Source organism: Lygodium microphyllum, chromosome 5 (assembly GCF_053477565.2).
Source record: "Lygodium microphyllum isolate KBCC chromosome 5, Lygodium_microphyllum_v1.1.10, whole genome shotgun sequence".
In the NCBI taxonomy this organism is placed as follows: Eukaryota; Viridiplantae; Streptophyta; class Polypodiopsida; order Schizaeales; family Lygodiaceae; genus Lygodium; species Lygodium microphyllum.
In genome coordinates this window covers 162,351,219-162,375,405 of record NC_141139.1, presented here as the reverse complement: position 1 = coordinate 162,375,405, position 24,187 = coordinate 162,351,219, and positions in this window count along the sequence as shown.

Genomic DNA, 24,187 nt, shown 5'->3' with positions numbered 1-24,187 from the left:
CATGTTTCTTATCTCTCATACCACTCAAACTCCGCACCTTTGAAAGTGGCAAGAAATATTGCTAACCAATGCTCGGGGGTCCTAGCATTGTTAGCCACACATGCCACATAAACTCTGCTACATGAAGAACAGGATCTTCATTGTGCTCTCCCTTAAAAATGGGCAATGGGACTACATTTATTGGTCTATCATCAATATTTCTAAAATGGATTTGACTAGGAAGGGGACCTTGAGTCACCATGGGGACTTCTGAAAAGAGTACTGTTAGGGCATCAAAGGAGGCTTCTACTGCAAGCTCATTCTCGGCCTTGATTTTTGCCTTCTCTCTTCTCATGTACCTCTGGACTCGTTCTAGTGCTTGCCTCTTGATTGCATCATTCATCAAGGGGTTGGCTCTAACCAGTTGGACTATACTCAACAAAACAGAATTAGAGGGGGCTTCAGTCTGTGGGACTCTCTGGCCAACATTTCTTCTACTTCCTTCTTTTCTACATCTCTGAATTCAGCTTTCAAACCACTACAGAGAGGAAGGTATTCCGTTCTAAAGGTATCAAAACTCATTCTTCTGAGGATCGTTGTTGTGCCATCATCATAATAATACCACTTCTGATGGTTTCAATAGTGTATGTTGTGAATAATACTCTATCCACCAACTTCCAATGGGTTGCTAATTGGACAAACACAAGATCATCATTGCACCATGCATCCCACATGTCTTGCTGTTGAGCATCCACGAACAAATGCCAACTCTTTTCTTTCTTGTTTTCGTGAACCTCCAGTAACCAGGACTCCTGAAGCTTCTTCACGATCTCCCACTTGATGATGTCTGGAAACTTCTCAATGAATGTCAAATCTTCCATGGATGGTCATTCTCTCTCTTTCTACACTTTAGTTTGTTCCCAAACAATTTACCACCAAGATGCACATCTTTGTTGCTTCAACAAAAAGAGGAAATAGTCCACCACATAGAACCTGCATCATGATGGTGATATGTTTCCACCATTGTGGGATGAACTTCTTATGGAAAGTGGCTTTGGCAATGAGAATCTTCAATTCTTCAGTGGAAGAAGGAACTTTGCAAACATCGATTGAATTCTTCTCTTCTTGGCAAAGCCATTTCCTTCATTTTTAGCATCTTCTAACATTTGTTTTTTCCCATCTGCGCACCAAAAACATCGAACCCCAAAAGGAACACCAAGGGAATAAGATTTCTACTATAAGAAAATCTCTCTTGTAGCATCAGTAAGCTTTTGTTTCATTCTTTAGAGAGCCACAACAAGGAAAAGAACACCATGAACAAAAATCTTCATGCAACTTCATAGAAACAATCTTCCGTGGCTTTAACTTCAACAAAATTGATCATTCTCTTCATATTCTTCATAGAATTCATCAAACAACAAAGATAACACAAGAGAAACACTGCTTTGAATGGAAATAAAATCACATATTATTCATCTTCATTGTCTTTATAGTTTTCTCTCACAATCTCTCATATGTAGATACATTGTCTGGCATAGAATTGGCTATCTTTGACTCTCTCTTTCTCTCCCAATCAATAGTACATCATCTCCTCACTACAATACTCAATAATCACTCATAATAATCATGGTTTGGTTGTGGATGCCCCTTCCAAAAGGTGTGTCTAATATGAAAGGTCAATAGAGCCACTACAGTGACTCTTCATATCTCATCGCTATTTCTTCACTCTAGTCTTCTCTTGAGTCTTTAGCAATTGCTTCTTCCACTTTCTTAAGCTCTTTTGAACTTATAGTCACCTCTTTCCAAGGCTAGAAATATTTTCCTAAGTCACACATACATTCCACATGACACTTACAGAGGCATATAGAATAGAACAGAATAAGAACAAAGGCTCTATAGAAACTCAACAAAGGGTTATAGAAGGTCACCGGAAATCATCAGAACCACATAACTCATACTAAAACCATTCCAAACTATCAAAAAACCATTCAATGAGATTTTGAACAACCTCAACCTTCATTAATCATTACTCCATGCTTCATACAGAAGAAAATCAGAACAAAACATAAGCTAAACATAAGCTATCATAACCTCAATAGAACCTATCAAAACATCACAAAGCCTCATATCTCTATTGTCAATCTTCATGAGCTTCCAAAACATAATCAACCTTATCCAAAACACTCTCAAACACTTCCAAAAAAATCAATCATCACTTAAAATCCATCAAAATTCAACCATTCAATCCTCAAAACCAACGAAAATTAACCAAAAAACCAAGTCATTTCAGAATTCAATAGAAATGTGGACGTGTGGATGTCGTATTGTGGATCCATGCCCTTTGAATAAAATAATCCGACCTATCTACCATATCCTTGGAGGGTGGGAGTAGATTTTGACCTTGACATCCATGGTCAATCCAATTTCCCAAATATCTACAGCATCAACACCACAAAATTGGAGGAAGCAATCGTGTTCTTAGAGCAAGATCTATGGGACTCCATGGCTCATTTCTTGATGGAATTCTTCTCCTGCCCAGACCCCACCTTTGTAACAACATGTAATTATATTAGATTACTTAGGATTCTCCTCAAGCAACCCCTTGCACCAGCAAAGTACCATCTCCTGGTGCTCTTTTTTGACATTAATGAGAGAATAGATGGATGCACCATGACTCGGCTAATGCTACGCGCTACTGTACTCCTGTCATTTTGCATGGCCCTCCTTGAGGACATGAACGACAACCATTTTACCATATGTAGCCATCCATTTTTGTCCATGTTGAGATATCGAGCTCCACTCATGATATGCCAGGGTGACCGTTGTGCATTTATGTCACCGACTTGTTAGCTGCAGATGCGGTTGGTACACCGCCCATGAATAATAGCTAGATGACAGCTATCCTTATCTACTCTAGTTCGTGGCTCAGTTAGTATGTCACCTTAGTTAGTTGAGTTTGGTTTGAGATCCATATATAGGGCTCTTCTATTTCTTTGTACTAGAGTTCTTTTTTGCTTACACAACTAAGAAGAGGAAAATTGTTTTCAGCCCCCACCTTTGTATGTATTCCCCCATTGTGCAAGCAAGAAAGCTACAAGTGAGACTCCTTCCTTCTCTCCCACAATCTTGACATGGTATCAGAGCCTAGTTCATGGTAAGGAGCTCAAGAAAGCAAACCAAGTTCGCGGTGTTCTGGTAAGAGGACCAGTGTTGCTTTCATTTTTTGAGTTTGGGAGCAAGTCTCTGCAGGTAGCACAGCTGAAAAGTGCAAGAGTGCATTGTCTCAGATTGAGAGACCCTTCGCGGTGTAGCAAGAGGGCAATATATGCTGCGGGATAAGACTTTAGCCCCTGGTTGCCCTGTTTTTTTGATTCGAGGCCATTTCGGTGCCTCTTTTGGAGGCGGAAGTTTTCCACACGCACTCAGAAAAAGGCCCTGTTTTTTGCTGTGCGACCACTATTCTACAGGTCGGTGAAAAGTTACTGTAGAAATTGCATCATATGCTTATGCGCAGAGACATTGGGAGTTACAGAATCATCCTTGTTGCCTGTTGATGCAAAATCGTCACTAGGAAGTGACTGTGTGGTCAAATACCACTTTCATCAGTTTTGCAGATTTACCCTTGTCAGGCTGAAGCTATGCTTTTTGTAGTGACAGAATTTTTTGCAGTGTTCTGTAATGGCGTCTGATTCTCTTTCACAGATTGTCACTGAAAAGCTTGACAAGAACAACTTCCAAGTATGGAAGTTTAGAATGACAAATTTCCTTATGGGAAAAGGATATTGGAAATTCGTTGCAGGAAATGAAAAACCAGTTCTTCCTGATGTTCCCAATCATTAGCAAATGCAAGCATTTAAAGGATCGCATAAGAGAGCCAGAAAAGTTATGTACTGGTTGTCTATCAGTATTTCAGACTCTATGATTGTGCATATTCAGGATGAAAGTATGCCAAAGGAGGCATGGGATATTTTGTCAAAAATGTATAGCACAAATACGCAAGCCAGGAAAATGCAGCTCAAGCAAGAGTTGCATAATGTGCAAAGAGAAAATATGAGCATCAATGACTACCACATGAAGGTGAAGAAGATTGCAGATGCACTTGCTTCCATTGGGTCGCCAGTGAAAGATGATGATTTAGTTTCTGTGACCTTGAATGGTCTAGGAAAGGATTATGCACAGTTCCGAACATCCATTTCCGTCCGTGAAAGATTTTCTGATTTTGAGGAGTTGATTGCTCTTCTAATATCTGAGGAGCAGAGAAATGGTGGTGCATCTTCTTCAGGAGGAACTTCAAAAGAAGCTGTCTTCTACTCAAATGCTGGAAGAGGTAGAGGCAAAGGTAGAGGAGGCCGATCTGGAGGCCGTGGTAGAAATCAGAATATGCAGCAAACTCAAGAAAACCAGTCCTATGGAGAAGGACATGGTAACTCTAGAGGCAGGGGGAGCCAAAGAGGTTGTGGTGGATGGCAAAGAGGCCAAAATACAAACAGCAATGTTGAATGCTACTACTATGGTAAAATGGGTCATATGGCTAAAGACTACTATAAAAAGCAGAATGACATCATGAATGGAAAATTGCAACAAGGGAATTATGCATCTTCTAGTAGACACGGTGATGACAGAAATGAGCATTTGTTTATGGTGCAGCACATGACCAATTATGTGATAAGTGCAGAAGAAAACAACGATGTGTGGTATGTTGACTCAAGTGCATCAAACCACATGACAGGTCATGCAGAATGGATGCAAGATGCAAGGAAAATGGAAAAACTAGGATTTGCGGAGACTGGTGATGATACTGCACATCCTATTGTGCAGATTGGAAAATTTCCTTTGTCTATGCAGGATGGGAAAAAGAAATACCTGTCAGATGTATTTCATGTCCCGAATATCACCAAGAATCTGGTTTCTGTTGGTCAAATGGTTGAGCAGGCCTTGCAGGTCAGATTTAATTCTCCTGGATGCTTTGTTGAGGATATGAAAAATAAAGGTCGCTTGATAGAAAAAGGAAAGAAGAAGGGTAGAATGTTTACGTTGGATGCAGACATGCCCGAATTGAGTGCAGCAATGTTTGCACATGGGACCGGTGTAGTTGTAGACATTGATATATGGCATAAACACATTGGTCATGTTAATGTACAATGACTTAAATCAATGCAAGCCCAAAATATTGTTGCAGGATTGCCTAAATTCAAGGTTGCAGAAATCCATAAGGTATGTGAAGCCTGGCCATTTGGAAAACAGGTAAGGAAACCATTTCCTAGACATGTTCAAGAGAGTAAGAAGCCATTGGAATTAATCCACTCTGATGTACGGACTACTAAAGCTACATCTATTGGAGGATGTCATTATTTTGTCACTTTTATTGATGACTATAGCAGAAAAGTTTGGGTGTATTTTATGAAAAAGAAAAGTGAAGTTTTTGGGCATTTCAAAACTCTTAAAGCTATGGTTGAAAAAGAAACAGGCCTGAAATAAAATGCCTAAGGTCAGATGGAGGGGGAGAGTACCTCTCAAATGAGTTTGCAAGGTTCTTGCAGGAGCATGGCATAAAGCAGCAATATTCATATAGTCATAACCCACAGCAAAATGGAATTCCAGAAAGATAAAACAGGCATATTAGAGAGGTATCTCGTGCCATGCTCAATGAAAAAGACCTACCAGATTTTTACTAGGCTGAGGCAGTTGCTACAACAGTCTACATAATGAACAGGACTCCCACTGCAGCAATACATGGCATGACTCCAGAGGAGAGGTATACTGGTAGGAAACCAAATATTTCTCATTTGAAAATTTTTTGTTGCATTGCCTATGTTCATGTGCCAGATGAGTTGAGATCCAAGTTGGATCCAAAAGCTGATAAGTGCATCTTTATTGGTTACTCTCTGCAGCAAAAAGGGTATAGATGTTATAACCCTTCTACTCGTAAGTTTACAGTGAGCAGAGATGTTATTTTTTATGAGATGAGTAGCTGGTATAAACCAATAAATGTGATTGATAATGTAGATGCACAAAATGGTAATGCTGCACAGATTTCACAGCAGCAGTCACAAGATATTAGTGGACCTCGAGCATCCTCTAGTAGTGGTTCACATTCTTCGCCATGGACAAGCAGATTGAGATCACGAGAATCTTCTCAAAGCAATGCAGATAACGATATGCAGGTATCACGAAAAGGAAAAGAGAAGGTAGATCAGCCCATGTTTGATGTGAATGCAGGTCACTCTTATGTGGATGGTGAATCCAGTGGCTCAGAACAGAGCATTGATGATGAGTTGGATATTCCTTCTATTGTTACACCTGGAGTAAGGAAGACCAGGGATGTTTTGAGAGCACCTGGAAGTGAACCTACTTTGCACAGGTCTACTAGAGCTAGGTATCCTGTGGATAGGCTAAAATATGATGGATTTATAGCCATTCACTATGCCTATATGGTCAAAGTGATACAGGAACGAGAACCCACTTCTTTTGAGCAAGCCATGGGAAAAGAAAAATGGGAGAAAGCCATGGATGAAGAAATGGATGCCTTGGAAGCATATGCTACATGGAAATTGGTACCTTTGCCTAAAGATAAGAATGCAATTGGTTGTAAGTGGGTTTATAAGGTGAAGCACAATGCAGATGGTTCTGTGAACAGATATAAGGCAAGATTAGTAGTCAAGGGGTATGCACAAATATATGGAATTGATTATGAAGAAACATTATGTCCGGTTGCAAGGATGGCAACTGTAAGAGCATTCATTGCTATGGCTGCATCAAAGGGATGGTCTTTACATCAGATGGATGTAAAGAATGCCTTCTTGCATGGTGATTTGCAAGAAGAGGTCTATATGGAGCAGCCACCAGGTTATGTGCATGCTGTTCATCCTGAGTTTGTTTGTAGGTTGAAGAAAGCCTTGTATGGCTTGAAGCAAGCACCTAGAGCATGGTCTAACAAGATAGGACAGTATCTTGTCACTATTGGCTTTCGAATTTCCAAGGCAGATTTCTCACTTTATGTGAGAAAAATAGAGAAAGGTATTATGATGCTTGTCATTTATGGTGATGATTTGATTATCACAAGTGATAGTGATGAAGATATCCTTCATGTGAAAATGCTATTAAAGCAGAAGTTTGAGATGAAGGATTTGGGAGAGCTGCGTTATTTCTTGGGCATTAAGGTGATAAGATCACCAAGTGGAATATGGCTCTTACAGAGGTAGTATGGATCGGACATGTTGTCCAAATATGGGATGACAGGCTGTAAGCCTATTTCAGTTCCTTTGGAGCAGAATGTGAAGTTGAGCGCAGATGTAGGTGAGCTTCTCGAAGACCCTACTATGTACAGACGCATAGTAGGAAGTTTGATTTATATGACTATTACTAGGCCAAATTTGAGCTATATTGTTGGATTGGTAAGTCAGTTTATGCAAGCTCCAAGGAAACCGCATTTGGATGCGTACAAAGAAATAGAGGAGCCCTATATATGGGTCTCAAACCAAACTCAACTAACTAAGGTCGCATACTAACTGAGCCACGAACTAGACTAGATAAGGATAGCTGTCAACTAGCTATTATTCATGGGCGGTGTACCAACCGCATCTACAGCTAACAAGTTGGTGACATAAATGCACAACGGTCACCCTAGCATATCATGAGTGGAGCTCGATATCTCAACACTCCCCCTCGAGCTCAATCCCAATTCCTGCACACCAAGTAGGTCTCTGAACTTGCGCAGCTTCTCTGCACCCAATGCCTTCGTGAATATGTCAGCTACCTGATCCTCTGTGCTGACATAAAGGATTAATAAGACCTAGTAAAACCCTCTCCTGCACATAGTGATAATGCATCTCAATGTGCTTTGTTCTAGCATGATAGACTGGGTTATTTGCCAAGTGTATACTGCTCATATTGTCACAATAAATAACAACTGGCCCATCTGTAGGCTGATGCATATCATAAAGTAGCTTATGCAACCAAGCTACCTCACATGCAGCCATTGCTGCACCCCTGTACTCAGCCTCTGTGCTCGATAAGGCAACTATAGGCTGTTTCTTGCTGCTCCAAGTGACTGTAGCACTCCCAAAAGAGAACACATATCCACTGGTAGATCGTCTATCACAGTTCTTTTTGGCTTACACAACTAAGAAGAGGAAAACTGTTTTCAGCCTCCACCTTTGTATGTATTCCCCCATTGTGCAAGCAAGAAAGCTACAAGTAAGACTCCTTCCTTCTCTCCCACAATCTTGACAGTCCACCACTCCTCTCCATGTTAGAATAGGCCAAAAAGAGTACATGCTAAGTAGGCACTACCTTAGTAAATCATTAAAGATGCATATCTCCCCATCTCACACTCAAGAGCTTGAGGAATAAATACTCTATTTTGTACTATCCCACCAAAGTCAAGGTAAAGAAAAAAAAAGTAAAAAAAGAATGAAAATGGAAAGACATAGCACGCAAGACACCACAAGCTACACGTCGATCACAGTCACTACACCTAGGGGTTCTCAAGTTAGGTGCATCCGATGGCCTCAATTGGTCAACTCCGTGTCTAGCTCTGCGTCTAACCCCCTAGCCCCTTTTGATCCCCCACTACACATGCTTAGGGCACATCAAGGGTAGGACATACCTAGGGAGGTAACACTCACCTAAGGTTAGACCTATCACCCTAAGCTACACGCACCGTGTTGAGATATCGAGCTCCACTCATGATACGTCAGGGTGACCGTTGTGTATTTATGTCACCGACTTGTCAGTTGCAGACGCGGTTGGTACACCGCCCATGAATAATAGCTACATGATAGCTATCCTTATCTACTCTAGTTCGTGGCTCAGTTAGTATGCCACCTTAGTTAGTTGAGTTTGGTTTGAGACCCATATATAGGGTTCTTCTATTTCTTTGTACTTGAGTTCTTTTGGCTTACACAACTAAGAAGAGGAAAACTGTTTTCAGCCTCCACCCTTGTGTGTCTTCCCCCATTGTGCAAGCAAGAAAGCTTCAAGCGAGACTCCTTCCTTCTCTCCCACAATCTTGACACACCGCACGTCCATTCTGCCCAAACTGGGTCCTCAAGTGTGGGACAACACCCAAGCTTTTGCCTGTGGTTCCAACCCAACTCCCAGTTCCACTAGCACAAGCACAATGCACCACACAATAGAGCAGACACCCCCAAGTAGTGCACCTTCTTTTCTTTCTAGGTGCAAATAAAGGCCCAGCCACCAACTTTGAAGGCCCCATCATCCATGCAATACACCCCTAGCCCCCACACCTTAACCAAGTGATCCATTCTTTCCAAGCCTCATTCCCCTTATCAACATCCACTCACACATCTGCGCTTTCTCATTGAGCCCTCGCCAGCTCAAAAAGGCAAGTGTCCTAGAACCAATACCCACTTACGAACGGGCCATCTTTTGCAATGATATTACCATGCAAGCAAAACAGAACAGAGATAAACTGAGGCAGCCCCTATTAAAAAGTGAATAAAGAAGCTCATTTGGAACAATGTAGGAGAAGGCAACTGCGAAGGACCAAAAGACGAATCCGTCTAAAACCATTGTAGAGGCGATCAACCGCCAAGACCCACAGACCACTTATTGCTTCAAGCATTTCAAGCGAGCACTAATTGTTGAGATGGCAAGCTCAATACATGTGGACATTGATGATGGACCGCCTGGCTAGATGAGTCCGCACGTCTACACTTAGCACATTGGTGGTCATTATGATACTCACATGGCTACAAACTTATCACTTATTAGTTTGTTACACCTACCTACAGCTGGCAAAGATATAATGCCAGTCGATTATTATAGTTGGTTATGCACTGTTTGACTTAGAAGGCCACTTTCCTTTATTTTGTATCTTATCTATACTTTATGTACATTGTATAGTGTGTGGAAGAAGAAGAAAAAATCAGCAAGAAAACGTTTTGGCCTCCATCTCTCTTCTTGTGTTCTTGAGTGAGCTTCCTCTTGTGTACAGTGTGAATTTGGCACAGCAGCTCAAGCAAGTCCCCCCACCATGCGATTCTTCACACTAATGGCTACCTCTCACATAGCCAATGCACTATCCCTCTCTACAAGTGTAGTGAGCTTATCTTGATGCCTGATTGAGTTGCTTCCTCTCTCAAGCACTCCGATAGCTCCATGATTCGTGATGCGAGCTCAAGCATCCTCAAGCCTCTTCCTTCAAGCTCCATCCTCCATAGCTACGCATGAGACAAGAGAAGATAAGATAAGAGAAGAAGAAGAGAGGAGAAGGTGGAGAGCTTCACCTCCAAGATCCCTCACTCTCACAAGCTCACTCCCTCGCCCCCTTACACTCCCTCCCTCAAGCACTCATAAGCAAGCAAGAGAAGAGAAGGAAAGAAGAAGAAGAATCCACTTTGCCACACACCAAAGAATGAGCTCTCATATACTTTTTGAACTTTATATACAAAGCTCTAAATCCCTTTTGGGCGATCATCCCCTTTTTTACATGGCCGGCCATGGCCTAGGCCCTTTTTTTCATTATTCTCCTAACTTCTTGGCTTCCTTCCTACTGCCCATCTACATTTACAATTTGCATAGGTCAGAGCCTGGTGCTTTTAAAATAATCACGATGTGCCATACTCTCTTTTGTAAAAGTATTGATTTGTGCTTTTTTCTTGAGTGCCTCTCCTTGATTTAGGAATTTTTCACACTTCTTATGTTTCCCAATTTTTATTGGCGTGCCTTCATTCTCCATTCCACTTTTGCCTTGGTTTTGTCTTCTACTTTAGATTTTCTAGGTTTTCCACCTTGTTTGTTTGAGGGTTAGCAACCATCTTCAATTTCAAAAATGGATTCGCCCTCGGTCTCTCTCCACACAGACATCTATCCAACATGATATTCAATTTCAAAGGACAAATCCCCTCACCAATAGCAGCAAAAAAGGACCCACCCCAACTTCATCTTCAATTTTAAGGGCTGGTCCACCTACCACCAACCCTCGCATGGGCTTGTAAACCAACTCAAAAAAGCCACACGGCTATACCCATCCCTCTTACTAACCACTCCACATCAATGCCATGGGATTGGGACTAAGGTAGGAGGGGGGTAATGTTAACCCCAGCTCGAGACAGAAAAAGTACGTGGAAGAACAAGCAAAGGTGCAAGGATGGCCTCTAAGCCTCTAAAATTAAGTTAAAGAAAAAGTGCATTTTTAAGTAAAAGGCGCCCCAAAATTTTTTAAAAGAGTTTCAGGCTCCCTCCTCTGCAAATTGTAAAAGGGTAGATGGGCATAAACTAAAGAAATAGACCAAGTAGAAGGGAATGGGAAAAAGGGTATGGGATTTTAGGGCATGTATGTAAAGTTCAAAAAGTGAATGAGAGCTCATTCTTTGGTGTGTGACAACAAGAAACTCTTCTTATTCTCTTCTCCTCTCCTCTTTCTTACTTGTGTGTGCTTGAGAGAGGGAGTGTGAGAGTGTGAGGGAGTGAGTGTGTGAGGCTGAGGGATCAAGGAGGTGAAGCTCTCCACCATCTTCTCTCTTCTTCTTCTCTTCTCTTCTCTTCTCTTGTCTCACACGCGACTATGGAGGATGGAGCTTGGAGGTGGAGGCTTGAGGATCCTTGAGCTCACATCAAGAATCGTGGAGCTATCAGTGTGCTTCAGGGAGGAGGCAACTCGTTCAGGCATCGAGGTAAGCTCACTACACTCGTAGCAAGAGAGAGCATGTTGGCTATGTGAGAGGTAGCCATTAGTGCTCACTTGAAACACTTGAACGAATAAGTGGTCCGTGGGTCTTGGTGGTTGAGCATGAATTCCCAACACTCACATTCAATGTGTGTATTGTGATGGAAACCACCTGCCAGCTGAGTGTCAGGACCCTAGGTCCCGACCTTGTGCCAATTGTGGTAGGTTCGGCCATAATGCCACGCATTGCAGACTACCAAGGAGACTTCCGTACTCACAATCTTACAATCAGCCTTACCTAGCGAATAGACTACCAAACTTTTTCAAAAGGGGAGCCCCATTGGCTCTCTTGGCACCCAACAACACTAAACCAGCCATTCCTAGGATGGAGATAAACCCCACATGTATACCCAAACCACCTAGACCCTATGTAACCCATCTCGCTGAGCGACGCTCCAGCCCAATATGTGGAGGAGCTGAATGACAAAGAACCTTACGTGAACCCTTACGTCTCGCATGATGAAGAGGGCAATCCAATCCTTATGGATTACAGACCAATATCGATAATGGCGTTAGGTAGAGGTAGAGGTCGAGGCTTAGGAGGGTAGACTCGAGAGCTGATTGGACTTGTGGTCATCCAGGACATATCTCCTCGCACTGCCTCGAGAGGAAAGGCTAACCATGACAAGGCAGATCTTAGATGCACGAAGTGTGGAACCACTCATCTCTTTGTCGATTGCCCTAGAGGAAAACCATCCTCCAATTCAGCAATCATGCCATTAGTCCCATTGGGATTGTTTGGTGTCAAGACGCTCAACGGGGAGGCCATGCCCATCCCATTGCATGTCATGATCCACACACAGAAAAAGTAGGTCATTGCCAAGGCCTCGCAACTTAGATGCAACCTCAATCAGAAAAAAGAGTCATACACGAAGGAAAAAGAAACCAGACGCAAAGGTCACACTAAAAACGGAGAGTGCCACAATGCTACCCGTTGGAAAAAAGATGGCAAACACAGAGGTAGAAACGTCGGCTCCAAAGACAGCTGAGAAGGAAAGTGCAAAGGTCGGGGAGCACCCCAACCCAAAGCGCCAACTCGAAGCCATCAAAAAAGTGAAGGAGTAGAGAAAAGAGACCCAAGAACACTTAAAAGATGTTGAGCCCATATCGGAAGATGAGATCAATGATCTCTCAAGCATAAGCACGCCAAACTCACAACCACGACCAAAATTGAGAGACGTGACTGCACCACAAGCACTATTGCTTAGACAGAGGTCAAATGCTACGGGCCAGCAAATTAGTCAAGGCCATTAGCCTAGAAATGCATGATTTGGAGAAAAGCAAGCAACTAGCAACCTCCTCACCAAACTAGTGACCACCCCTGTGATGCTAAGCCTAGGAGACCTACTTAGGCAACATATCCGATGATCTGGCAAGAGCTAAAATAGTGGGTTGAAGGTTCGATGTAGCAAGTTGCCATTGACTTACACAGACATGATACAAAGATGCAAATATCGAGTCTAGTGCTGCACTCAATGCCAAAATCCTTGCACATCAATGCTTTCTGGGAAGGAACAAAAATGCATGATGTCTTACTAGTCCTTAGCTCTTGTAGATATCATAAAAAAGGCAATTGTAGACACGGGGAGCAGGAGTTAGTGTGCTTAGCCCCATGCAGTACTTCAGGTTTGGGATAACCCGCCTATTGAGAATACTAGATTTAATGTCATGCTAGCTATCGGAATGAAGGTAAGGCCATTCGAAGTGCTAAAGAACTAGACCTTGAAGATCGCAAGAGTCCAATTCTCCGTTGACTTTATAGTCATGAAGGGGGTGGACTATGACATCCTGCTAGGCCGGCCCTAGATGCACAATGCTCGAGTCATAAAGGACTGGGGTAATGGTCTAATCTTCTTAGATAATAGAACAGAAGCAATGAGGGTAGAGATGGACACTTGGAAGACAACGACCTAAATCCCATCTCAGCCATGCTGAAGGGTGATGCCCAGACTAGAAAATCTTATGAGCTGTTGACTAAGTACCTTTTCTAGAAGATAAGCGAGATTGGATGCACGTGCTAGCCACTATTGATCTGCCATCATTCTCGGACGGTGAGGAGTACGAGGAGGCCGCTAAGGTAGTTGGTAGGCCCAAAGACAAACCTTCAATGCTAGTTTGCATGATGGCTAAAAGCTCAAATGAACGACCAAACCCTATCAAATTCTATATCCACAGCAACAAGCAAGAACTCCTTGAGATCCTAGAGCATCTGACAAACGAGCTAGCAGGTAACCTAGCCACTAACCTTAAACCTCTCCAAGATCTCTTGGATGAACCTAAGTGGCAATGGACCAAAGTGCTCGACTTAAACTTGATGTACAATTGGGCCTTAGTCACCAATGAAAAGGAGCTATATCAAGACCTAGTAGATGATGAGTAGTCGGATGAAGATAGCTCTAACGATGAATACGAGAACTATTATTCCTTTAGTGACCAAAGCAAAGGAGAGATAGATACCATAGAATACAACACTAAGGGACAAGTGATATGTTGAAACTTGAAGCTCATTATTTTGTGTGTGACCGATAGTATCTTAGTTGTGTCCAGCTATACATGTGTCAGACATTTAATAAGTCAGGTGAGTCGATGTGACCTAACTAGAGTTAGTCATGGTTAGTGAAACCTATTGTATGACTTACTTTTGAGCAAGTGTAGAAGAACAAGGGAATAATGGAAGAAGAATGAGAGCATGACTTAGCTCTCTATGGCTCTCCTTTATCTTTCTCATTTTCGAACATGGTATAAGAGCAGGACGGCTTTGTGAGTGCTTAGTAGGGTTTCTTTGAACTTGTGTTGAGCTCAAGATGACTCAAGACAGTGAGTTTTTTAGCTCAATTTATAGGGCAGGTTTACCTCAGCATTCACATGAAGATTGGCTGTCCTTTTTCCTTGACTTGCAATGGACGCTTGCTCTAGACTTGGTTTAGGCTTACCGTAGCCTTCGTATAGCCTTGATCAAGGCTTATGAGCCATCATTTTGCTGCTGCCCAACCCCAAGAATAACATGCACAAATTCACACTAGCTATACCGAGACCTAGTTCTTCTCAGATCAGTCCTCTCCCACTTCTACTCCAGCTCAATGGCAGCTTATCCTCCTTGGTGACACCCTTGGTTAGTGGGGGCAATGAACACCAGCATCGACTATTGACACTTAGTATTGAGATTGATCACCATATCTTCAGTTCTAGACTATGAAGAACAGTCTACAAGCTATGTTAAATAGGTCAGCCCCTTGTCTTGATGCTTCATCCTCCTTGGTTATGCTCATTTGATGCCCGAATGGCTATGATTGATGCTGGATACTTTGGGGATGTTATGACTATGCTGTGAGATTATTTTGGGCTAATTCAAGCACTTCATTTCCTCAATTTGGACAGAGAATTATGTGCCGTAATACACAAATCTGAGAGTTCATGACAAGGTGACAAATTGTCATAAACTATTGGCAGCAAGCATTAGTTTATGTTGAAGCACTCCATGACTTTGGTTGGCTCCTGTGAGATGTATGATTTGGCATATGTTTGGTAAATGTCTTGTGAACTAAGAAGGGGATTGAATGCTAATGGTTGGAGCTAAAAACAAATATATTGACATGGATTCTGCCATTTATGAACGGTAAATGCATTGTATGCCACTAGCTCTTGAAGACATGACCTCTTTGGATGATGAAATGATCATGTATTGATCTCCAATTGTGGTGGCATATGTATATGACACTTTGAGGAGTTTTTGGGCTAAGGTACATCTTGCTTTGACTGTGCTTGAGCTGGCTGCAACCTACAGGAAGGTGATTTGACTCTTGTACTTATTGTACATGAATTACCTTGTGCCCAAATTGACATGTATGGACTCCCATATGCAAAGGTAAATGTCTGAATTGTTGTAGGGGTATTTTGAGGCATATATACTACGTTTTTGGCTAGAAAAGGGCTACTGGTCACACTAAAAATTTATTCTCACAAACTACTTGTGTGTTTACTCTCAGTTAGCTTGAATGCATGCTGAATATGTAGTGAATATATTTCAAGCAAACGTTTTGTAATACCTAGGTGGTAGGTCACTTGACAGGGATATATGTGACAAGTATTTTGGACTGAAATATCATTGATTTGAGAAGGGGTTGATGCTGAAAATTGTCATTGCATTGGAAGGCTAAAACTGATCAGTTAATAAGTCTTGGTTTGCAGGTAGTCAAAAGTGTTTGCAATATGGCAAATGCAGATAGAACTAACAACATAACCTAGATAGTGGGGGAAAATCTTGACAACAATTACTATGTCATATGGAAGTTCCGCATGGAGAACTTCCTAATAGGAAAAGGATATTGTGATTTGGTAATGGGTGTTGAAGCTGAACCCAAGCTCCTAGAGAGAAATCCTACAGCTGATCAGAGATGAGCACACCAAGCTTGGACGGAAAGAGCACGCAAGGTTTTACATTGGCTCTCACTATGTATCTCGGATGCTATGGTGATGCAAATAATGAACTACAAGTCACCAGAGCAGATGCATGGAACATTTTGATCAAGTATTATGACACAACCACAAGTGCTAGAAAGATACAGTTGAAGCAGAAATTCAATAATATGTACAAAAGGGTAGGTCTATTCAGGACTATGTCACTAAAATCAAGACCATTGCAGACCAATTAGCGTCCATTTTTGGCACATAGGTGGAGGATGAAGACATAATTGCAATAGCATGAAATGGCTTGGGGATTGAATATAAATCATTTGATACTTCTGTATCTGTGCGGGCTAAAATGCTAGATTTTAATGAGGTTGTTCCATTGCTCGTTCATGAGAGGAAGTTAAACTGGGCTTGGCTAAAGATTCTAGTAGCTCTAACAGCAAGGGTGCTATTTTTTATTCAAATCAACATGGTCGTGGCAGCCATGGTAGAGGTTATTGCCCTAGTAGAGAATCTTAGCAAAATGTGTCTTATGGCAATAATAACCAACAAGATTCAAATGCAAGAGTAGGTGGAAATTTCAGAGGCAGGGGAAGATCTAACTGTAATATATATCAAATATTTATTTTTTCCCTCTCTCAGCGGCGCGTCATGCTGGAAGGGGGGAAGGGGATAGAGGAGCCAACAAGCTCCTCACTGGAGCTTGCTCGGCTTCACAGCCATGCGAATGGACACGTTGAGGGGGGAGGATTCTCTCCCCTCCCCTATAAAATTGAGGGAGGGCCACACGCTACAAGGGAGGGGAGATAGGACTGAAGACAAAGTTAATGCTGCTGCCGCCTGACGCCAAAACGCCGTCTATCTACTGTGAGGGACGGAGTGCCGCCATAACGCCGTGCTGAACGCTGAGGGAGAGAGAGAAGGATAAAGCCAAACCGCTGTCGCCCTCGTGCAAGATTGAAGGAGGGAGGGCCGCCTCGTCACCACTCTGGCCGGACGAGACTATTGAGCCACCGCTGCCGCCTTCGTAGCCGTCGAATGGATGGTTACCCCCCTGCCATGTGTATGCTGAAGCTCTAAAGCTTCTAAGTGGCCCTAAGCCCCCTTTCCCTTGGAACCACACCCCTCCCGCCCCCCGGTTTTGAAGATCTAAAGCTTCTAACAGGCCCTAAGTCCCCTTTCCCTTGGAACCACTAACCCCCCCCCCCCCCCCGGTTTTTTTAATCCTTAACCCCTTCCCATGGAGCCACTAAACCCCACACCATGTTTAAGCCACCTTAGCCCCCTCTCCCCTTGGCGTCAAAAACCACTAACCCCCCCCCCCCCCCCCCCCTCCATGCTTTATAAGCCTTAAGGCCTTTCTCCCTTAAGCCCCTTCCCTTGGATGGAACCCCCCAAAGAACTAAGGCTTGAAAAGTCTTATCCACCTTAACCCCCGTGTTTAACTTATTACCCCCTTCTTCTACTTTTTACCCCCTTTCACCCTTCCCCTTTTCCCTTGGTTTGGAACTTACTCCCGTGTGTCCAGAAATCCCTTCAAGATCTCCTTTTTATACCCTTTCAAGGCCCTTCATATGTTGCAAAACCACACTCATACACTCTTTTTTTTTTACCCCTATAGGGCCTTTTTAGGCTTTGTAAACCTTTCCCTCCCGAAGAAGCTAAGACCTTAAAGGTCTTATTACTCCCTTCTCGTGGTCAATCCCTTAACGGCTCCTTGCCTCGAAAGAGAGAAGAAGAGTATTGAAGCGATGGTGGAATTTTGAAAAGAAGTGTAAAGCTGCCTTCACGTTCGAAGTATTACAACTACGATGCCGCCTAAGAAAGTCCAAGGAGTAGCTGCGGGAGGGTCATCTCCCGGTATCCATGTGGATATCTCGCCCCAAAACCAGGTTTTTCCTTCTTGGTTTTATATCGGTTTTAATTCAATCATGCAAGATGAATTGTTAGGGATAAGATATATTTTGTCCTAGTTATTTACGATGAAGGAGTTTAGTTTAATTGAACATGCAAAATGGATAATGTATAAAACATAGTTTTTCTTCAACTAGCATCATGCATTGAAACGAATTACGAGCAAGATTATCTACCCACTATAGTAGTATATTTCAGTTAAATCTTGAAGGTATAAAAACTGCATCTTGCACCATTAACCCCTATTCTTTTTACAACGAATCATCATAGAAGGTGAAATTAATGAAAGGTTTCTTACGTTGCTTAAACTCTAGGAAGTTATCATTGCTAACTACATATCTTAGCAAGGAAAAGATTGTTTATTTGGCATGAGTTTTGTTCGCAAGGAAAAAGGAAGATTAATTGAATTTACCTAACCACAAAGCAATAAAGTTTAGGACTGAAAAATCAATTGTCACATAGATAACAAATCGTGCCGAGGTGATCTCGATATTGCCTTCTAAAAGTTAACCGAATTAATATAAACTTAGAAATACCTATGCTGCGAAATATGCATTGGGAATTATTTAAAATCCAAAGAAACATTTATACCTTAAATACTTGCCCACCTTCCCTGATTATAGGGTCAATAAATCGTAACGTAAAAGAACTAGGGTTTGTCCCTGAGGTTCTTAAAGAAAATAATAAAATGAGACCCTAAGTCTGACAAACGTCAGCTTAAAGAAACTGAAACGGATTGCTTCATCCCATATTACGATGCAGGACTTGCGCGGCAAGTACGAAGTCATATGGTCTTGTGATTGATTCACAAGAAGAAAGGTTAAATACCCTCAACAAGGATGGCGGATCCTTACGCAAGTTATCTTGCAAAAGGATGTATTCTTTGATATCCTTCTAAGTAAGGATGGTTAAAAACCGAAAACTAAAGTATCCAATGAACTTTAGGGTTGACCAAGTTGGGTTAATAGGGTACGCCCTAACCCAGAATATAAGGAATCTTGCCAAGTTGCAAGGTACCCTGGATCGAGTGCTAGATGCATTCAAAAGGAAAGACTCCTTCCTTAGCAGTTTGCCAACAACAAGATCGATTAACGAAAATGTTTGTGCTTGCTAGAGATTTTAGAGCACTGTTTGATTTATGAAGTACAAATTAAATGAATATCTATACTTCGGGTTGAAGGCCTGAAGGGAGAGGCAGCTTCAGTTACCCCCGACTACCTGCCTGACCCTAACCAAGGGGGTTGTTGACCGCACCAGGAACGTGGACCGAACCCGGCGCGAGAGGTCTCTTCGTTGAGCACTACTTGGAGCAGGAGGATGTTTGGGTGCCAAGGGGTGCTCTGGCCGTAAATCCCTCGCCTTCCAGGTCCTGTACAAGAGGCTAACGTGACTCGGGATTGGATCTCGAGGCTCGCATACTAGTCTACGGGCGGAAGCTTGGAATAGTGATCCCTGTGGATTACTGGATAGCCTTTGGGCGGATTATGGACAAGCCTACGAGCAGATCTCCTTGTATTTCAAAGATAAATATGATGATAAGTTAATAAAGAACTTGTTTGATATTGTTTTTCTATGTCACGTGATAAGATTACGTGAAGGAACCAGTGCTTAACGGTTTAATTAAAGAAGCTGATTGTTATATGTCCAACTAACGTGTTAGATAATTACCTAACTAACTGAGGAAAGTGCAGAGGATGGGCCATGGGTCCGTCCTACGGTTGGGTGGTCCCCGTTGGCCGGGAACTTTTCTCAAATCTCGAAGAACAGTGGGATGATCGTCAAAGGACAACGAAAGCGATGACCTAGAGTTATGTCTTACCCGATTTACGCTGTTTTAGGGGAATGGAATGGGACTATGCCTTATGGCAAAGAGGTTGAGCTTTGCATCCCTCTCGTTTCCCATTCTCCTTGAACCAAGTGCAGCTTGAATCCGCTTCGGACCTGGCGTTTCTGTGTAAAGTAGTTCACTTGGGTCTGACACCAGTTGCTGTTAAGTAATGACCAATCAGGAAAACCCTAAATTCCGGTCGATCCTAAGTGGGAACGGCCAGAATACTTCCACTACATGGCAGACGCGGGAAGCTCGAGATCACAAATCCCGTAACATTCCATGGGAGTGCCGGGCGGATCTTTCTAGACATCCTTTCCGATGGACTGCTAAGACGTGTCCTGGATGATACTAGTGGACACGTTACACTAACCCTAGAGGTAGAGGCTCATAGCAGCCATAGAGGACCTCTAACAATCCTAACAAGAATAAGGATTGTCACTACTGTGGTAAGTACGATCACATTGCCAAGGATTGCTAAAGGAAGCAGGGAAATCAAAAGCAAGTAACATGGACATTTTGCATCATCGAATCAGACAGAAGATGCGTCTGGGGATAGATTGTTTGCCATGACATATGTAAAAGACAAGGCTATTGAGAAGTCCACTAAGGATGCAGTTTGATATATTGATTCAGGAGCATCAAATCATATGACGCCTCATGGTGAGTGGTTTACTGACATGGTGCCTGACAGGAATGGCTATGTATGCATAGGAGATGACATGAGCATAGGATTGAGCATAAAGGCAGAGTACATTTAGTGATTCATGATGGTAGAGAAGAATTTGCATGATGTATTGCATATCCCATCTATTACTAAAAATTTGTTGTCTGTAGGTCAAATGACTGAGCAAAATCCACAAGTTCAATTTAATAAGCATGGATGCTTCATTGAAGAGTTTGGTAATGGCTACAAGTTGATTGCTCGTGGTCATAAAGAAGGCAGGATGTTTACTTTGGATGCCAGTTTACCACAGTTGAAATTAGTCGTGTTTGCTCATGGCTCGAGCACAGTTAGAGACTTAGAAATATGGCATAAGAGAGTGGGACATGTTAATGTTCAGCGGGTGCAAACGATGCAGAAGAAACAACTTATGACAGGTCTACCCAAGTTTGTATACATTGATATTGGTCATGTATGCGATGCTTGTCCATTTGGTAAACAGTCAAGGTTGCCTTTTGTCAAGCATGTACAGAATAGTATGCAATCATTCCAGTTGATTCACTCTGATGTGTGGGGGCTAGGTTATAATGCATCTATGGGAGGTTCCAAATACTATGTGCCATTCATTGATGACTTTAGCCACTATACTTGGGTGTATATATTGAAAACAAAAGATGAAGTGTTGTCTATTTTTAAGCAGTTTAAGAAGCAGATTGGGAAAGAATTTGATTGCTACATCTCTTGTTTGAGATCGGACAGCGGTGGGGAGTATGTATCACATGAGTTTTGGCTAAAAATGGCATACGTAGGTAGCTTACATGCAGCTACACTCCACAGAATAGAATAGTTGAACGAAAGAATAGGGTGTTGTTGGAATCTGCTCGTGCAATGATGAATGAAAAAAATATGCCACTCTATTATTGGGCTGAGGTTGTTATAACAGCCATGTATATCTTGAACAGGACTCCCACTATAGGCATTCATGATGTGACACCCTTTTAGAGGTTGTATGGTTACAAACCTAATGTCAGTCACATGAAAGTATTTGGGTGTATTGCTTATGTGCATATTCCTAATGAAAGCAAAAGAAGCTAGATCCAAAAGCACATAAGTGTGTATTTATTGGTTATGCGTAGGGAAAACAAGATATATAAATGGTATGGTCCCTCTACACAGGAGACACTTGTGAGCAGGGATGTTATATTTGATGAGATGGCTACTTGCTATGCATCGCCTGTAGTAGTACCATCTGATATGCCTTCTACACATGCTTCTACAGTTGACTTGTAGCAGAGTACTGCATTGACAGGTCCTAGTGTGATGGATGTATCTTCCTCTGCCTCTCCATGGACAAGGATATTGCGTAGTTCTGGCTCACCTTCCACTGATACCACTATGCCAACAATGAGGAGGAGATATAATGTAACGGATAGAAAAGGGAAAGAAAAAGTCTTTGAAGATGTATCTAGTATGATGACACCTAGCATGATGACTTCAAGCTATCACTTAGCTAGCAGTCTAGACAATGAACTTGGTATTTCGACTGTATATACACATGGTACTAGGAAAAATAGGTACATTCTGTCTCATGGGAGAGGGGAATCGAGTAGTACACCATAGCTCAGATGCTCATAGAGGGTTAGGTATCATGTGGATAGATTGACTTACAGTGGTTACTCTATGAAGCATTATGCTTATATGACAAAGGTTATGGAAGTTAAGGAACCTGCCATTTATGCTGAAGCAGTGATGGATAAGAATTGGTGCACATCTATGGATGAGGAAATAAATTCCTTGGCTAAAAATAATACTTGGGATCTTGTTCCACTGCCAGATGGGAAAAAGACCATTGGTTGCAAATGGGTCTATAAGATTAAATGCAAGTCGGATGGCAAAGTAGAGAGGTACAAAGCCAGGCTAGTTGCTAAGGGTTATGCTCAACAATATGAACTAGACTGCGAAGAAACTTTCAGCCCTATTGCCAAGATGGCAAGCATAGAAACAATGATTGCACTGGCTGCTACTAAAGACTGGAAATTGCAACAAATGGATATCAAGAATGCTTTCCTCAATGGTGACTTGGAAGAGGATGTTTATATGGATCAATCTGAAGGATATGTACACCTTGAATTTCAGCATTATGTATGTAAGCTTAAAAAAGCATTATATGGGCTGAAGCAAGCTCCAAGAGCCTGGCATGTAAGGATCAGTAATTACTTATAGAGTTTAGGATTCATGTTTGGCAGGGCTAATCATAGTATGTTCATGAAAAAGGCAGATAGAGGCTTGGTAGTGCTGGTTATGTATGTGGATGATTTGATAATCACAAGTGATGATGACTTTGGGATACAAAATGTTATGAGAATGTTGAAATCTAAATTTGGTATAAAGGACTTAGGTGAGCTAAAGTAATTCTTGGGTATTGAGGTAATTAAGGCTAAAAATGGTTTATGGCTGATGTAGAAAGACTATGCCATGGAAATGCTAAAAAATATGGCATGACTAAATGTAAACCGCTTGATACGCCTCTTGATTAGAATGTCAAGTTGGACATTAGCACTGGAGCTGAAATTGATGATGTGACTATGTACATGCAGATGGTTGGAAGATTGATCTACTTAACCATCAGTAGGCCTGATTTGAGTTATGTTATTGGGATCATAAGTCAATTCATGCAAAAGCCCAGAAAGCCACATTTGGATTCTATTAGATAGATCATGAGATATGTAACGTCCACTATAGATTATGGGTTGTTCTATGAGAAGGATAAGGCCCTAAAACTGGTTGGATACATAGATGCAATTTGGGTAGAATGCTCATATGATCGTAGGTCTACAAGTGGTTATGCCTTTGGCTTTGGAAGTGGAATGATCAGCTGGAGAGCAGCAAGAAGCAACAAACGGTTGCATTGTCTAGCACTGAGGTAGAGTACAAGGGTGCTACGTTGGCAGCATGTGAGATTGCATGGTTGCTCAAGCTAATGGCTGATTTGGATATATAGGTGGATGCTCCAATGACTTTATTTTGTGACAATCTCAGTAGTGTACTTCTGGCAACAAATCCAGTATACCATGTCAGAACTAAGCACATTGAGGTACACTACCATTTCATCCGTGAGATAGTTCTTATAGGTAGAATGGATCTTATGCATGTGAAGACGAATGAGCAGATAGCAAATATCTTTACCAAGTCTCTGGGTAAAGATAAGTTCAGTCGATTCCAATAGCTACTTGGTGTACATGTTTTATCTTGAGCTTGAGGGGGTGTGTTGAGACTTCAAGCTCATTATCTTGTGTGTGACCGACAGTATCTTAGCTATTCCAATTGTACATGTGTGGGACATTTAATAAGTCAAGTTAGTCGGTGTGACCTAACTAGAGTTAATGGAAGAAGAATGAGAGCATGACCCACCTGTCTAGCGATAGAGATTTGTTTAGAGCTGATCTAGCGCCATATTGGGTAGATGACATAGTCCAAGTGCTTGAGCACGGACTCCTTGAATGACCTATTGAGAAGGCCTAAATTAGGTGACTCATCCTTAAAATCCAACCCTATCAGTTGATAGCATGCCAACTTTATAGAGTGGGGCAAGATGAGCTGCTACGTAGATGTGTGTGCGATATGAAATGCATGACATACTGGCAGAGGCACACAGCAGGATTGTAGGAGAATACTTCAACGAAGATACGACAGCCCACAA